The sequence below is a fragment of the Anomaloglossus baeobatrachus genome, chromosome 1 (genome assembly GCF_048569485.1).
Source record: "Anomaloglossus baeobatrachus isolate aAnoBae1 chromosome 1, aAnoBae1.hap1, whole genome shotgun sequence".
NCBI lineage: Eukaryota > Metazoa > Chordata > Amphibia > Anura > Aromobatidae > Anomaloglossus > Anomaloglossus baeobatrachus.
This window is the reverse complement of record NC_134353.1, coordinates 284734913-284750903: the sequence shown is the minus strand read 5'-3', so window position 1 is coordinate 284750903 and position 15991 is coordinate 284734913. Positions and strand designations below refer to the sequence as shown.

The following is a 15991-nucleotide window of genomic DNA, read 5'->3' as shown; positions in this document are numbered from 1 at the left end:
CTTAATTTTTCAATATAACTACTTTCATTTTCTTCTCGCATTAGTGACTGTTCTGAAAAGAGATACTTAAAACTGTTTTTTTCAGGTATATCTGCACTTCACAAAGAATGAAAATCTTGCTAAATGCATATGGAGAAAGAACTTTATCTCAAATCACTCATACTTAAAAACAGCGTGCTGAAACCCGGGATCGGACCAGGGACCTTTAGATCTTCAGTCTAATGCTCTCCCAACTGAGCTATTTCAGCAACCTACAAAGTTAAAGCTACAGCATTGCAAGGCAAACTCAAAGGCGTTAATACATTTTCAGTTCAAAATTTGCATTTTTTTGGGGCCAAACAAAAAATGTGTTTGTTTTTAGAAAGTGTGAATTTTCCACAGTTGTGCTTGTCAGGATGGCCGAGCAGTCCAAGGCCCTGCGTTCAGGTCGCAGTTTCTACTTGAGGCGTGGGTTCGAATCCCACTTCTGACAGGTTTCTGTTACATTACTATCATGGTTTTTTTTTTTTTCATTTTCACTATGTCCCTCTGTCACAATTCAGACATTTCCACAAACCAGATTAGTCCAAGGACAAAGCCAATGAGAACCCTCTGGATCCTCAATCCTGTCTGTCACAATCATGTTGTTCTCTGCTGCACTATCAGTAAGAAGAGGGAGGTGAAAAATCTCATAAAATAAACCTCAAGATACACAAAATCTTAAAGATTCTTAGCACTTTATGTTGATATTTCTCAGATTTTTTTTCTGATTTCCTCCATACTACTTCGACTTCAACTTAATTTTTCAGTATAACTACTTTCATTTTCTTCTCGCATTAGTGACTGGTCTGAAAAGAGATACTTAAAACTGTTTTTTTCAGGTATATCTGCACTTCACAAAGAATGAAAATCTTGCTAAATGCATGTGGAGAAAGAACTTTATCTCAAATCACTCATACTTAAAAACAGCGTGCTGAAACCCGGGATCGGACCAGGGACCTTTAGATCTTCAGTCTAACGCTCTCCCAACTGAGCTATTTCAGCAACCTACAAAGTTAAAGCTACAGCATTGCAAGGCAAACTCAAAGGCGTTAATAAATTTTCAGTTCAAAATTTGCCTTTTTTTGGGGCCAAACAAAAAATGTGTTTGTTTTTAGAAAGTGTGAATTTTCCACGGTTGTGCTTGTCAGGATGGCCGAGCGGTCCACGGCGCTGCGTTCAGGTCGCAGTCTCTACTTGAGGCGTGGGTTCGAATCCCACTTCTGACAGGTTTCTGTTACATTACAATCATGTTTTTTTATTTTCATTTTCACTATGTCCCTCTGTCACAATTCAGACATTTCCACAAACCAGATTAGTCCAAGGACAAAGCCAATGAGAACCCTCTGGATCCTCAATCCTGTCTGTCACAATCATGTTGTTCTCTGCTGCACTATCAGTAAGAAGAGGGAGGTGAAAAATCTCATAAAATAAACCTCAAGATACACAAAATCTTAAAGATCCTTAGCAATTTATGTTGATATTTCTCAGATTTTTTTTCTGATTTCCTCCATACTACTTCGACTTCAACTTAATTTTTCAGTATAACTACTTTCATTTTCTTCTCGCATTAGTGACTGTTCTGAAAAGAGATACTTAAAACTGTTTTTTTCAGGTATATCTGCACTTCACAAAGAATGAAAATCTTGCTAAATGCATGTGGAGAAAGAACTTTATCTCAAATCACTCATACTTAAAAACAGCGTGCTGAAACCCGGGATCGGACCAGGGACCTTTAGATCCTCAGTCCAACGCTCTCCCAACTGAGCTATTTCAGCAACCTACAAAGTTAAAGCTACAGCATTGCAAGGCAAACTCAAAGGCGTTAATACATTTTCAGTTCAAAATTTGCATTTTTTTGGGGCCAAACAAAAAATGTGTTTGTTTTTAGAAAGTGTGAATTTTCCACAGTTGTGCTTGTCAGGATGGCCGAGCGGTCCAAAGTGCTGCGTTCAGGTCGCAGTCTCTACTTGAGGCGTGGGTTCGAATCCCACTTCTGACAGGTTTCTGTTACATTACAATCATGTTTTTTTTATTTTCATTTTCACTATGTCCCTCTGTCACAATTCAGACATTTCCACAAACCAGATTAGTCCAAGGACAAAGCCAATGAGAACCCTCTGGATCCTCAATCCTGTCTGTCACAATCATGTTGTTCTCTGCTGCACTATCAGTAAGAAGAGGGAGGTGAAAAATCTCATAAAATAAACCTCAAGATACACAAAATCTTAAAGATCCTTAGCACTTTATGTTGATATTTCTCAGATTTTTTTTCTGATTTCCTCCATACTACTTCGACTTCAACTTAATTTTTCAGTATAACTACTTTCATTTTCTTCTCGCATTAGTGACTGTTCTGAAAAGAGATACTTAAAACTGTTTTTTTCAGGTATATCTGCACTTCACAAAGAATGAAAATCTTGCTAAATGCATATGGAGAAAGAACTTTATCTCAAATCACTCATACTTAAAAACCGCGTGCTGAAACCCGGGATCGGACCAGGGACCTTTAGATCTTCAGTCTAACGCTCTCCCAACTGAGCTATTTCAGCAACCTACAAAGTTAAAGCTACTGCATTGCAAGGCAAACTCAAAGGCGTTAATACATTTTCAGTTCAAAATTTGCATTTTCTTGGGGCCAAACAAAAAATGTGTTTGTTTTTGGAAAGTGTGAATTTTCCACAGTTGTGCTTGTCAGGATGGCCGAGCGGTCCAAGGCGCTGCGTTCAGGTCGCAGTCTCTACTTGAGGTGTGGGTTCAAATCCCGCTTCTGACAGGTTTCTGTTACATTACAATCATGTTTTTTTTTTTTTCATTTTCACTATGTCCCTCTGTCACAATTCAGACATTTCCACAAACCAGATTAGTCCAAGGACAAAGCCAATGAGAACCCTCTGGATCCTCAATCCTGTCTGTCACAATCATGTTGTTCTCTGCTGCACTATCAGTAAGAAGAGGGAGCTGAAAAATCTCATAAAATAAACCTCAAGATACACAAAATCTTAAAGATCCTTAGCACTTTATGTTGATATTTCTCAGATTTATTTTCTGATTTCCTCCATACTACTTCGACTTCAACTTAATTCTTCAGTATAACTACTTTCATTTTCTTCTCGCATTAGTGACTGTTCTGAAAAGAGATACTTAAAACTGTTTTCTTCAGGTATATCTGCACTTCACAAAGAATGAAAATCTTGCTAAATGCATATGGAGAAAGAACTTTATCTCAAATCACTCATACTTAAAAACAGCGTGCTGAAACCCGGGATCGGAACAGGGACCTTTAGATCTTCAGTCTAATGCTCTCCCAACTGAGCTATTTCAGCAACCTACAAAGTTAAAGCTACAGCATTGCAAGGCAAACTCAAAGGCGTTAATAAATTTTCAGTTCAAAGTTTGCCTTTTTTTGGGGCCAAACAAAAAATGTGTTTGTTTTTAGAAAGTGTGAATTTTCCACAGTTGTGCTTGTCAGGATGGCCGAGTGGTCCAAGGCGCTGCGTTCAGGTCGCAGTCTCTACTTGAGGCGTGGGTTTGAATCCCACTTCTGACAGGTTTCTGTTACATTACAATCATGTTTTGTTTTTTTTTCATTTTCACTATGTCCCTCTGTCACAATTCAGACATTTCCACAAACCAGATTAGTCCAAGGACAAAGCCAATGAGAACCCTCTGGATCCTCAATCCTGTCTGTCACAATCATGTTATTCTCTGCTGCACTATTAGTAAGAAGAGGGAGGTGGAAAATCTCATAAAATAAACCTCAAGATACACAAAATCTTAAAGATCCTTAGCACTTTATGTTGATATTTCTCAGATTTTTTCTCCGATTTCCTCCATACTACTTCGACTTCAACTTAATTTTTCAGTATAACTACTTTCATTTTCTTCTCGCATTAGTGACTGTTCTGAAAAGAGATACTTAAAACTGTTTTTTTCAGGTATATCTGCACTTCACAAAGAATGAAAATCTTGCTAAATGCATATGGAGAAAGAACTTTATCTCAAATCACTCATACTTAAAAACAGCGTGCTGAAACCCGGGATCGGACCAGGGACCTTTAGATCTTCAGTCTAACACTCTCCCAACTGAGCTATTTCAGCAACCTACAAAGTTAAAGCTACAGCATTGCAAGGCAAACTCAAAAGCGTTAATACATTTTCAGTTCAAAATTTGCATTTTTTTGGGGCCAAACAAAAAATGTGTTTGTTTTTAGAAAGTGTGAATTTTCCACAGTAGTGCTTGTCAGGATGGCCGAGCGATCCAAGGCGCTGCGTTCAGGTCGCAGTCTCTACTTGAGGCGTGGGTTCGAATCCCACTTCTGACAGGTTTCTGTTACATTTCAATCATGTTTTTTTTTTTTCATTTTCACTATGTCCCTCTGTCACAATTCAGACATTTCCACAAACCAGATTAGTCCAAGGACAAAGCCAATGAGAACCCTCTGGATCCTCAATCCTGTCTGTCACAATCATGTTGTTCTCTGCTGCACTATCAGTAAGAAGAGGGAGGTGAAAAATCTCATAAAATAAACCTCAAGATACACAAAATCTTAAAGATCCTTAGCACTTTATGTTGATATTTCTCAGATTTTTTTTCTGATTTCCTCCATACTACTTCGACTTCAACTTAATTTTTCAGTATAACTACTTTCATTTTCTTCTCGCATTAGTGACTGTTCTGAAAAGAGATACTTAAAACTGTTTTCTTCAGGTATATCTGCACTTCACAAAGAATGAAAATCTTGCTAAATGCATATGGAGAAAGAACTTTATCTCAAATCACTCATACTTAAAAACAGCGTGCTGAAACCCGAGATCAGACCAGGGACCTTTAGTCTAACGCTCTCCCAACTGAGCTATTTCAGCAACCTACAAAGTTAAAGCTACAGCATTGCAAGGCAAACTCAAAGGCGTTAATAAATTTTCAGTTCAAAATTTGCCTTTTTTTGGGGCCAAACAAAAAATGTGTTTGTTTTTGGAAAGTGTGAATTTTCCACAGTTGTGCTTGTCAGGATGGCTGAGCGGTCCAAGGCGCTGCGTTCAGGTCGCAGTCTCTACTTGAGGCGTGGGTTCGAATCCCACTTCTGACAGGTTTCTGTTACATTACAATCATGTTTTGTTTGTTTTTTCATTTTCACTATGTCCCTCTGTCACAATTCAGACATTTCCACAAACCAGATTAGTCCAAGGACAAAGCCAATGAGAACCCTCTGGATCCTCAATCCTGTCTGTCTCAATCATGTTGTTCTCTGCTGCACTATCAGTAAGAAGAGGGAGGTGGAAAATCTCATAAAATAAACCTCAAGATACACAAAATGTTAAAGATCCTTAGCACTTTATGTTGATATTTCTCAGATTTTTTTTCTGATTTCCTCCATACTACTTCGACTTCAACTTAATTTTTCAGTATAACTACTTTCATTTTCTTCTCGCATTAGTGACTGTTCTGAAAAGAGATACTTAAAACTGTTTTCTTCAGGTATATCTGCACTTCACAAAGAATGAAAATCTTGCTAAATGCATATGGAGAAAGAACTTTATCTCAAATCACTCATACTTAAAAACAGCGTGCTGAAACCCGGGATCAGAACAGGGACCTTTAGATCTTCAGTCTAACGCTCTCCCAACTGAGCTATTTCAGCAACCTACAAAGTTAAAGCTACAGCATTGCAAGGCAAACTCAAAGGCGTTAATAAATTTTCAGTTCAAAATTTGCCTTTTTTTGGGGCCAAACAAAAAATGTGTTTGTTTTTAGAAAGTGTGAATTTTCCACAGTTGTGCTTGTCAGGATGGCTGAGCGGTCCAAGGCGCTGCGTTCAGGTCGCAGTCTCTACTTGAGGCGTGGGTTCGAATCCCACTTTTGACAGGTTTCTGTTACATTACAATCATGTTTTGTTTTTTTTTCATTTTCACTATGTCCCTCTGTCACAATTCAGACATTTCCACAAACCAGATTAGTCCAAGGACAAAGCCAATGAAAACCCTCTGGATCCTCAATCCTGTCTGTCACAATCATGTTGTTCTCTGCTGCACTATCAGTAAGAAGAGGGAGGTGAAAAATCTCATAAAATAAACCTCAAGATACACAAAATCTTAAAGATCCTTAGCACTTTATGTTGATATTTCACAGATTTTTTTTCTGATTTCCTCCATACTACTTCGACTTCAACTTAATTCTTCAGTGTAACTACTTTCATTTTCTTTTCGCATTAGTGACTGTTCTGAAAAGAGATACTTAAAACTGTTTTTTCAGGTATATCTGCACTTCACAAAGAATGAAAATCTTGCTAAATGCATATGGAGAAAGAACTTTATCTCAAATCACTCATACTTAAAAACAGTGTGCTGAAAGCCGAGATCGGACCAGGGACCTTTAGTCTAACGCTCTCCCAACTGAGCTATTTCAGCAACCTACAAAGTTAAAGCTACAGCATTGCAAGGCAAACTCAAAGGCGTTAATAAATTTTCGGTTCAAAATTTGCCTTTTTTTGGGGCCAAACAAAAAATGTGTTTGTTTTTAGAAAGTGTGAATTTTCCACAATTGTGCTTGTCAGGATGGCCGAGTGGTCCAAGGCGCTGCGTTCAGGTCGCCGTCTCTACTTGAGGCGTGGGTTCGAATCCCACTTCTGACAGGTTTCTGTTACATTACAATCATGTTTTGTTTTTTTTTCATTTTCACTATGTACCTCTGTCACAATTCAGACATTTCCACAAACCAGATTAGTCCAAGGACAAAGCCAATGAGAACCCTCTGGATCCTCAATCCTGTCTGTCACAATCATGTTGTTCTCTGCTGCACTATCAGTAAGAAGAGGGAGGTGGAAAATCTCATAAAATAAACCTCAAGATACACAAAATGTTAAAGATCCTTAGCACTTTATGTTGATATTTCTCATATTTTTTCTCCGATTTCCTCCATACTACTTCGACTTCAACTTAATTTTTCAGTATAACTACTTTCATTTTCTTCTCGCATTAGTGACTGTTCTGAAAAGAGATACTTAAAACTGTTTTTTTCAGGTATATCTGCACTTCACAAAGAATGAAAATCTTGCTAAATGCATATGAAGAAAGAACTTTATCTCAAAACACTCATACTTAAAAACAGCGTGCTGAAACCCGGGATCGGACCAGGGACCTTTAGATTTTCAGTCTAACGCTCTCCCAACTGAGCTATTTCAGCAACCTACAAAGTTAAAGCTACAGCATTGCAAGGCAAACTCAAAGGCGTTAATACATTTTCAGTTCAAAATTTGCATTTTCTTGGGGCCAAAAAAAAAATGTGTTTGTTTTTGGAAAGTGTGAATTTTTCACAGTTGTGCTTGTCAGGATGGCCGAGCGGTCCAAGGCGCTGCGTTCAGGTCGCAGTCTCTACTTGAGGCGTGGGTTCGAATCCCGCTTATGACAGGTTTCTGTTACATTACAATCATGGTTTTTTTTTTTTCATTTTCACTATGTCCGTCTGTCACAATTCAGACATTTCCACAAACCAGATTAGTCCATGGAGAAAGCCAATGAGAACCCTCTGGATCCTCAATCCTGTCTGTCACAATCATGTTGTTCTCTGCTCCACTATCAGTAAGAAGAGGGAGGAGGAAAATCTCATAAAATAAACCTCAAGATACACAAAATCTTAAAGATCCTTATCACTTTATGTTGATATTTCTCAGATTTTTTCTCCGATTTCCTCCATACTACTTCGACTTCAACTTAATTTTTCAGTATAACTACTTTCATTTTCTTCTCGCATTAGTGACTGTTCTGAAAAGAGATACTTAAAACTGTTTTTTTCAGGTATATCTGCACTTCACAAAGAATGAAAATCTTGCTAAATGCATATGGAGAAAGAACTATCTCAAATCAATCATACTTAAAAACAGCGTGCTGAAACCCGCGGTCGGACCAGAGACCTTTAGATCTTCAGTCTAACGCTCTCCCAACTGAGCTATTTCAGCAACCTACAAAGTTAAAGCTACAGCATTGCAAGGCAAACTCAAAGGCGTTTTCAGTTCAAAATTTGCCTTTTTTTGGGGCCAAACAAAAAATGTGTTTGTTTTTAGAAAGTGTGAATTTTCCACAGTTGTGCTTGTAAGGATGGCCGAGCGGTCCAAGGCGCTGCGTTCAGGTCGCAGTCTCTACTTGAGGCACGGGTTCGAATCTCACTTCTGACAGGTTTCTGTTACATTACAATCATGGTTTTTTTTTTTTCATTTTCACTATGTCCCTCTGTCACAATTCAGACATTTCCACAAACCAGATTAGTCCAAGGACAAAGCCAATGAGAACCCTCTGGATCCTCAATCCTGTCTGTCACAATCATGTTGTTCTCTGCTGCACTATCAGTAAGAAGAGGGAGGTGGAAAATCTCATAAAATAAACCTCAAGATACACAAAATGTTAAAGATCCTTAGCACTTTATGTTGATATTTCTCAGATTTTTTCTCCGATTTCCTCCATACTACTTCGACTTCAACTTAATTTTTCAGTATAACTACTTTCATTTTCTTCTCGCATTAGTGACTGTTCTGAAAAGAGATACTTAAAACTGTTTTTTTCAGGTATATCTGCACTTCACAAAGAATGAAAATCTTGCTAAATGCATATGGAGAAAGAACTTTATCTCAAATCACTCATACTTAAAAACAGCGTGCTGAAACCCGGGATCGGACCAGGGACCTTTAGATCTTCAGTCTAACGCTCTCCCAACTGAGCTATTTCAGCAACCTACAAAGTTAAAGCTACAGCATTGCAAGGCAAACTCAAAGGCGTTAATACATTTTCAGTTCAAAATTTGCATTTTTTTGGGGCCAAACAAAAAATGTGTTTGTTTTTAGAAAGTGTGAATTTTCCACAGTTGTGCTTGTCAGGATGGCCGAGCAGTCCAAGGCCCTGCGTTCAGGGCGCAGTCTCTACTTGAGGCGTGGGTTCGAATCCCACTTCTGACAGGTTTCTGTTACTTTACAATCATGTTTTTTTTTTTTTTCATTTTCACTATGTCCCTCTGTCACAATTCAGACATTTCCACAAACCAGATTAGTCCAAGGACAAAGCCAATGAGAACCCTCTGGATCCTCAATCCTGTCTGTCACAATCATGTTGTTCTCTGCTGCACTATCAGTAAGAAGAGGGAGGTGAAAAATCTCATAAAATAAACCTCAAGATACACAAAATGTTAAAGATCCTTAGCACTTTATGTTGATATTTCTCATATTTTTTCTCCGATTTCCTCCACACTACTTCGACTTCAACTTAATTTTTCAGTATAACTACTTTCATTTTCTTCTCGCATTAGTGACTGTTCTGAAAAGCGATACTTAAAACTGTTTTTTTCAGGTATATCTGCACTTCACAAAGAATGAAAATCTTGCTAAATGCATATGGAGAAAGAACTTTATCTCAAAACACTCATACTTAAAAACAGCGTGCTGAAACCCGGGATCGGACCAGGGCCCTTTAGATCTTCAGTCTAACGCTCTCCCAACTGAGCTATTTCAGCAACCTACAAAGTTAAAGCTACAGCATTGCAAGGCAAACTCAAAGGCGTTAATACATTTTCAGTTCAAAATTTGCATTTTCTTGGGGCCAAACAAAAAATGTGTTTGTTTTTGGAAAGTGTGAATTTTTCACAGTTGTGCTTGTCAGGATGGCCGAGCGGTCCAAGGCGCTGCGTTCAGGTCGCAGTCTCTACTTGAGGCGTGGGTTCGAATCCCGCTTCTGACAGGTTTCTGTTGCATTACAATCATGTTTTTTTTTTTTTTCATTTTCACTATGTCCCTCTGTCACAATTCAGACATTTCCACAAACCAGATTAGTCCAAGGACAAAGCCAATGAGAACCCTCTGGATCCTCAATCCTGTCTGTCTCAATCATGTTGTTCTCTGCTCCACTATCAGTAAGAAGAGGGAGGAGGAAAATCTCATAAAATAAACCTCAAGATACACAAAATCTTAAAGATCCTTAGCACTTTATGTTGATATTTCTCAGATTTTTTCTCCGATTTCCTCCATACTACTTCGACTTCAACTTAATTTTTCAGTATAACTACTTTCATTTTCTTCTCGCATTAGTGACTGTTCTGAAAAGAGATACTTAAAACTGTTTTTTTTCAGGTATATCTGCACTTCACAAAGAATGAAAATCTTGCTAAATGCATATGGAGAAAGAACTTTATCTCAAATCAATCATACTTAAAAACAGCGTGCTGAAACCCGCGGTCGGACCAGAGACCTTTAGATCTTCAGTCTAACGCTCTCCCAACTGAGCTATTTCAGCAACCTACAAAGTTAAAGCTACAGCATTGCAAGGCAAACTCAAAGGCGTTTTCAGTTCAAAATTTGCGTTTTTTTGGGGCCAAACAAAAAATGTGTTTGTTTTTAGAAAGTGTGAATTTTCCACAGTTGTGCTTGTCAGGATGGCCGAGCGGTCCAAGGCGCTGCGTTCAGGTCGCAGTCTCTACTTGAGGCGTGGGTTCGAATCCCACTTCTGACAGGTTTCTGTTACATTACAATCATGTTTTTTTTTTTTTCATTTTCACTATGTCCCTCTGTCACAATTCAGACATTTCCACAAACCAGATTAGTCCAAGGACAAAGCCAATGAGAACCCTCTGGATCCTCAATCCTGTCTGTCACAATCATGTTGTTCTCTGCTGCACTATCAGTAAGAAGAGGGAGGTGAAAAATCTCATAAAATAAGCCTCAAGATACACAAAATCTTAAAGATCCTTAGCACTTTATGTTGATATTTCTCAGGTTTTTTTTCTAATTTCCTCCATACTACTTCGACTTCAACTTAATTTTTCAGTATAACTACTTTCATTTTCTTCTCGCATTAGTGACTGTTCTGAAAAGAGATACTTAAAACTGTTTTTTTCAGGTATATCTGCACTTCACAAAGAATGAAAATCTTGCTAAATGCATATGGAGAAAGAACTTTATCTCAAATCACTCATACTTAAAAACAGCGTGCTGAAACCCGGGATCGGAACAGGGACCTTTAGATCTTCAGTCTAACGCTCTCCCAACTGAGCTATTTCAGCAACCTACAAAGTTAAAGCTACAGCATTGCAAGGCAAACTCAAAGGCGTTAATTCATTTTCAGTTCAAAATTTGCATTTTTTTGGGGCCAAACAAAAAATGTGTTTGTTTTTAGAAAGTGTGAATTTTCCACAGTTGTGCTTGTCAGGATGGCCGAGCAGTCTCTACTTGAGGCGTGGGTTCGATTTCAACTTCTGACAGGTTTCTGTTACTTTACAATCATGTTTTTTTTTTTTTCATTTTCACTATGTCCCTCTGTCACAATTCAGACATTTCCACAAACCAGATTAGTCCAAGGACAAAGCCAATGAGAACCCTCTGGATCCTCAATCCTGTCTGTCACAATCATGTTGTTCTCTGCTGCACTATCAGTAAGAAGAGGGAGGTGAAAAATCTCATAAAATAAACCTCAAGATACACAAAATCTTAAAGATCCTTAGCACTTTATGTTGATATTTCTCAGATTTTTTTTCTGATTTCCTCCATACTACTTCGACTTCAACTTAATTTTTCAGTATAACTACTTTCATTTTCTTCTCGCATTAGTGACTGTTCTGAAAAGAGATACTTAAAACTGTTTTTTTCAGGTATATCTGCACTTCACAAAGAATGAAAATCTTGCTAAATGCATATGGAGAAAGAACTTTATCTCAAATCACTCATACTTAAAAACAGCGTGCTGAAACCCAAGACCAGACCAGGGACCTTTAGTCTAACGCTCTCCCAACTGAGCTATTTCAGCAACCTACAAAGTTAAAGCTACAGCATTGCAAGGCAAACTCAAAGGCGTTAATACATTTTCAGTTCAAAATTTGCCTTTTTTTGGGGCCAAACAAAAAATGTGTTTGTTTTTGGAAAGTGTGAATTTTCCACAGTTGTGCTTGTCAGGATGGCCGAGCGGTCCAAGGCGCTGCGTTCAGGTCGCAGTCTCTACTTGAGGTGTGGGTTCGAATCCCACTTCTGACAGGTTTCTGTTACATTACAATCATGTTTTGTTTGTTTTTTCATTTTCACTATGTCCCTCTGTCACAATTCAGACATTTCCACAAACCAGATTAGTCCAAGGACAAAGCCAATGAGAACCCTCTGGATCCTCAATCCTGTCTGTCTCAATCATGTTGTTCTCTGCTGCACTATCAGTAAGAAGAGGGAGGTGGAAAATCTCATAAAATAAACCTCAGGATACACAAAATGTTAAAGATCCTTAGCACTTTATGTTGATATTTCTCAGATTTTTTTTCTGATTTCCTCCATACTACTTCGACTTCAACTTAATTTTTCAGTATAACTACTTTCATTTTCTTCTCGCATTAGTGACTGTTCTGAAAAGAGATACTTAAAACTGTTTTTTTTCAGGTATATCTGCACTTCACAAAGAATGAAAATCTTGCTAAATGCATATGGAGAAAGAACTTTATCTCAAATCAATCATACTTAAAAACAGTGTGCTGAAACCCGCGGTCGGACCAGAGACCTTTAGATCTTCAGTCTAACGCTCTCCCAACTGAGCTATTTCAGCAACCTACAAAGTTAAAGCTACAGCATTGCAAGGCAAACTCAAAGGCGTTTTCAGTTCAAAATTTGCATTTTTTTGGGGCCAAACAAAAAATGTGTTTGTTTTTAGAAAGTGTGAATTTTCCACAGTTGTGCTTGTCAGGATGGCCGAGCGGTCCAAGGCGCTGCGTTCAGGTCGCAGTCTCTACTTGAGGCTTGGGTTCGAATCCCACTTCTGACAGGTTTCTGTTACATTACAATCATGTTTTTTTTTTTTTCATTTTCACTATGTCCCTCTGTCACAATTCAGACATTTCCACAAACCAGATTAGTCCAAGGACAAAGCCAATGAGAACCCTCTGGATCCTCAATCCTGTCTGTCACAATCATGTTGTTCTCTGCTGCACTATCAGTAAGAAGAGGGAGGTGAAAAATCTCATAAAATAAGCCTCAAGATACACAAAATCTTAAAGATCCTTAGCACTTTATGTTGATATTTCTCAGGTTTTTTTTCTAATTTCCTCCATACTACTTCGACTTCAACTTAATTTTTCAGTATAACTACTTTCATTTTCTTCTCGCATTAGTGACTGTTCTGAAAAGAGATACTTAAAACTGTTTTTTTCAGGTATATCTGCACTTCACAAAGAATGAAAATCTTGCTAAATGCATATGGAGAAAGAACTTTATCTCAAATCACTCATACTTAAAATCAGCATGCTGAAACCCGGGATCGGACCAGGGACCTTTAGTCTAACGCTCTCCCAACTGAGCTATTTCAGCAACCTACAAAGTTAAAGCTACAGCATTGCAAGGCAAACTCAAAGGCGTTAATACATTTTCAGTTCAAAATTTGCATTTTTTTGGGGCCAAACAAAAAATGTGTTTGTTTTTGGAAAGTGTGAATTTTCCACAGTTGTGCTTGTCAGGATGGCCGAGCGGTCCAAGGCGCTGCGTTCAGGTCGCAGTCTCTACTTGAGGCGTGGGTTCGAATCCCACTTCTAACAGGTTTCTGTTACATTACAATCATGTTTTTTTTTTTTTCATTTTCACTATGTCCCTCTGTCACAATTCAGACATTTCCACAAACCAGATTAGTCCAAGGACAAAGCCAATGAGAACCCTCTGGATCCTCAATCCTGTCTGTCAGAATTATGTTGTTCTCTGCTGCACTATCAGTAAGAAGAGGGAGGTGGAAAATCTCATAAAATAAACCTCAAGATACACAAAATCTTAAAGATCCTTAGCACTTTATGTTGATATTTCTCAGATTTTTTTTCTGATTTCCTCCATACTACTTCGACTTCAACTTAATTTTTCAGTATAACTACTTTCATTTTCTTCTCGCATTAGTGACTGTTCTGAAAAGAGATACTTAAAACTGTTTTTTTCAGGTATATCTGCACTTCACAAAGAATGAAAATCTTGCTAAATGCATATGGAGAAAGAACTTTATCTCAAATCACTCATACTTAAAAACAGTGTGCTGAAAGCCGAGATCGGACCAGGGACCTTTAGTCTAACGCTCTCCCAACTGAGCTATTTCAGCAACCTACAAAGTTAAAGCTACAGCATTGCAAGGCAAACTCAAAGGCGTTAATAAATTTTCGGTTCAAAATTTGCCTTTTTTTGGGGCCAAACAAAAAATGTGTTTGTTTTTAGAAAGTGTGAATTTTCCACAATTGTGCTTGTCAGGATGGCCGAGTGGTCCAAGGCGCTGCGTTCAGGTCGCCGTCTCTACTTGAGGCGTGGGTTCGAATCCCACTTCTGACAGGTTTCTGTTACATTACAATCATGTTTTGTTTTTTTTTCATTTTCACTATGTACCTCTGTCACAATTCAGACATTTCCACAAACCAGATTAGTCCAAGGACAAAGCCAATGAGAACCCTCTGGATCCTCAATCCTGTCTGTCACAATCATGTTGTTCTCTGCTGCACTATCAGTAAGAAGAGGGAGGTGGAAAATCTCATAAAATAAACCTCAAGATACACAAAATGTTAAAGATCCTTAGCACTTTATGTTGATATTTCTCATATTTTTTCTCCGATTTCCTCCATACTACTTCGACTTCAACTTAATTTTTCAGTATAACTACTTTCATTTTCTTCTCGCATTAGTGACTGTTCTGAAAAGAGATACTTAAAACTGTTTTTTTCAGGTATATCTGCACTTCACAAAGAATGAAAATCTTGCTAAATGCATATGAAGAAAGAACTTTATCTCAAAACACTCATACTTAAAAACAGCGTGCTGAAACCCGGGATCGGACCAGGGACCTTTAGATTTTCAGTCTAACGCTCTCCCAACTGAGCTATTTCAGCAACCTACAAAGTTAAAGCTACAGCATTGCAAGGCAAACTCAAAGGCGTTAATACATTTTCAGTTCAAAATTTGCATTTTCTTGGGGCCAAACAAAAAATGTGTTTGTTTTTGGAAAGTGTGAATTTTTCACAGTTGTGCTTGTCAGGATGGCCGAGCGGTCCAAGGCGCTGCGTTCAGGTCGCAGTCTCTACTTGAGGCGTGGGTTCGAATCCCGCTTCTGACAGGTTTCTGTTACATTACAATCATGGTTTTTTTTTTTTCATTTTCACTATGTCCGTCTGTCACAATTCAGACATTTCCACAAACCAGATTAGTCCATGGAGAAAGCCAATGAGAACCCTCTGGATCCTCAATCCTGTCTGTCACAATCATGTTGTTCTCTGCTCCACTATCAGTAAGAAGAGGGAGGAGGAAAATCTCATAAAATAAACCTCAAGATACACAAAATCTTAAAGATCCTTATCACTTTATGTTGATATTTCTCAGATTTTTTCTCCGATTTCCTCCATACTACTTCGACTTCAACTTAATTTTTCAGTATAACTACTTTCATTTTCTTCTCGCATTAGTGACTGTTCTGAAAAGAGATACTTAAAACTGTTTTTTTCAGGTATATCTGCACTTCACAAAGAATGAAAATCTTGCTAAATGCATATGGAGAAAGAACTATCTCAAATCAATCATACTTAAAAACAGCGTGCTGAAACCCGCGGTCGGACCAGAGACCTTTAGATCTTCAGTCTAACGCTCTCCCAACTGAGCTATTTCAGCAACCTACAAAGTTAAAGCTACAGCATTGCAAGGCAAACTCAAAGGCGTTTTCAGTTCAAAATTTGCCTTTTTTTGGGGCCAAACAAAAAATGTGTTTGTTTTTAGAAAGTGTGAATTTTCCACAGTTGTGCTTGTAAGGATGGCCGAGCGGTCCAAGGCGCTGCGTTCAGGTCGCAGTCTCTACTTGAGGCATGGGTTCGAATCTCACTTCTGACAGGTTTCTGTTACATTACAATCATGGTTTTTTTTTTTTCATTTTCACTATGTCCCTCTGTCACAATTCAGACATTTCCACAAACCAGATTAGTCCAAGGACAAAGCCAATGAGAACCCTCTGGATCCTCAAT

The 15991-nt window shown here is 38.2% G+C and overlaps 4 non-coding genes across 4 annotated transcripts; 1 reads left to right on the top strand and 3 right to left on the bottom strand.

Annotated features, from left to right (window-relative positions):
- Positions 1-1723: 1723 nt before the first annotated feature.
- TRNAL-GAG (transfer RNA leucine (anticodon GAG)) lies at positions 1724-1796 on the bottom strand. The gene has a single exon. It is a non-coding gene; the product is annotated as a tRNA-Leu (tRNA).
- A 5332-nt stretch (positions 1797-7128) lies between these two features.
- Positions 7129-7201, bottom strand: TRNAF-GAA (transfer RNA phenylalanine (anticodon GAA)). The gene has a single exon. It is a non-coding gene; the product is annotated as a tRNA-Phe (tRNA).
- A 3222-nt stretch (positions 7202-10423) lies between these two features.
- Positions 10424-10506, top strand: TRNAL-CAG (transfer RNA leucine (anticodon CAG)). Its single transcript has one exon. It is a non-coding gene; the product is annotated as a tRNA-Leu (tRNA).
- A 4293-nt stretch (positions 10507-14799) lies between these two features.
- TRNAF-GAA (transfer RNA phenylalanine (anticodon GAA)) lies at positions 14800-14872 on the bottom strand. Its single transcript has one exon. It is a non-coding gene; the product is annotated as a tRNA-Phe (tRNA).
- Between the last annotated feature and the right edge of the window lie 1119 nt (positions 14873-15991).